Source organism: Arachis duranensis, chromosome 3, assembly GCF_000817695.3.
Source record: "Arachis duranensis cultivar V14167 chromosome 3, aradu.V14167.gnm2.J7QH, whole genome shotgun sequence".
NCBI lineage: Eukaryota > Viridiplantae > Streptophyta > Magnoliopsida > Fabales > Fabaceae > Arachis > Arachis duranensis.
This window is the reverse complement of record NC_029774.3, coordinates 42681044-42683349: the sequence shown is the minus strand read 5'-3', so window position 1 is coordinate 42683349 and position 2306 is coordinate 42681044.

The window sequence follows — 2306 nt, the reverse complement described above, 5'->3', positions numbered from 1 at the left end:
TGTGCATAAATGTAAGATGACATGACATGTCGTTATTGCAACATATTCCTGGGAGAGGGATTATTATGAGTCTTATATTATTTCATAGATGATACTTCCTTTCCATATATTCCTTGGAAGTTTTTTTCCAATTTCATATATTAATAATTAATTAATATATATATATATACACGTGGGAACCAACGGGTAATCCTATTTACATATGTTTCTAACAGTATTAATAATGTTGCTGCTTTTCGCTACCAACATATCACTGTTAACTATTTTTACTATACAAACATGTGACACTGAGAAAATACTATACACTCAACACAATTATATATATCCCTCCAACCAATTAATAACAACTAGTTCACTGAATTTGTAATGTGTTCATGCCACTACTACACCCTAATAATATATGGTACGTACATTACACTTTTTACTTTTTACTTTTTACAGTGCCACGGTTTCTTTTTATATCAAACAATATAGTTTGTGTTTGGGACATTTCTGCTAGGTCTAATTAGTTTGACAATCGAACCATTCTTTGGAGAACCGACAAAACCGGCTGGTTTGACTAAATTAACCGGAAATTGGCTATCCAACCGGTTTGGCTTAGGGTAAAAATGTTCGTAGTAAACCGATAAAAAAATTGAAATAACCAGTCAAATAATTAATTAACCGGTCAAATCAATCTGATTTTTTAACGGTTAATCAGTTTAAAGAATTAATAAAAAATACAAACAATTATTTTTTTAAAAAATTATATATTTGATATATAAATATATTATTTTATTATATCCAATTTAATTACAGTTGAATTTGTGTTGAATTTTTAAATTTTTAATTCTACTGATTTAATGAGTAAATTTAAAATTTTGAATGGAATACTTTCCATCTTAAGAACCATTAGACCTAAGGCCCAAATGGCTCACGGCTTGAGGGTTTCAAATAATAATTTAACCGCTTTTTAATATTTAACCGCCGCAACTTTTTATGGAATCGCGTTGATTTTACAAAAACCCTTGTAATTAAATTGTAGGACACCTAATTATGTCGGTTGAACAAACTGTCGTAACATATTTTGTGGGAGTTAAAAATTGTTGCAAATTCAAAAAAAAAAAATCCCGCAAATGAACGTATTTTTTGTAGTGTCAAAATATTTTGTAGCTAAACTCGCTTGTAAGTTGTTAATGTAATTTATTTAGAAGTAAATAAATCATTATTAGAAACAACATTAAACCTTTATTTATGGCATATATGTGATTTTAAGAAAAATTGTAGACTAAATAAATTTAGGGCAAAAAAAAGAAGAGACTCATCACCTTTTTCTTCCCTTGTATCAGTCTCTCATCATGCATGCAATTTTCTTCTAGTTGGTCCATATATATAATTAAAGGAAAAACATTAAATAAAATAAATAACACATAGATTTTCTTTATCTGAATTTGGCGGTGGTGAGTTTTTCATTTTGGGGTTCCAAGTTCCATTTTAGTGTGTGATATAATAACTAATTAAATCGATGAGTGCCTTTGATGCCTTTATGTATGTATGATTAATTAAATTAAAATTGGCCCTAATCATTAAGGAGATATACAAATATGAACTATGCAATCTTACTTTCGGAAAGATAATTAAATTATTCAACAAAATAATAAGATCTTTAGATATATATAGCTACTATACTATAATATGTATAGCTAATACCAAACCAATCTGTTGAAGGTTTCTTATCAGTGTTACACTTAAGAGTGAATTTATAACAGGATTCTGATTCCTTCCTATGTTAATAAAGAAAGATTATCAGAATCATTTGTGTCACATTCATTGCCGTGCCAACCAATACCATAGCCTTTAGGTATAATTTAAAATTAGAGGTGATAATTGAGGCATCAAATTCTCAATATAATTTTCTTATGTAATAAAAAAAAAATCTAAATATAGAGAGAGCATCTGTAGAAGAAAAATTCTTCGGATCAATAATTTTTAATAGTTTTAGTCATTATTTATCTTAGCATAAACACTAAATTACTTTTAATAAATAAATTTTATTAATTTATAAATGTAAATTTTGAAAAATACGAGTACAAATTATATTAATTTATGTGTACAAATTTTGATAAATTTAAGTACAAATTATATATTTTTTGTATATAAAATTTTTGTAAATATAAATATAAATTATTATTGACCAAGTACTAACTAAAAATAATATTTATTTATTATGTAACATTACTTTTTATACAATACCTCTTAATATATTACCCAAAAATCACTCTTAATGATAATATTTTGACTTTAACAATAATAACATAAGGATTTAT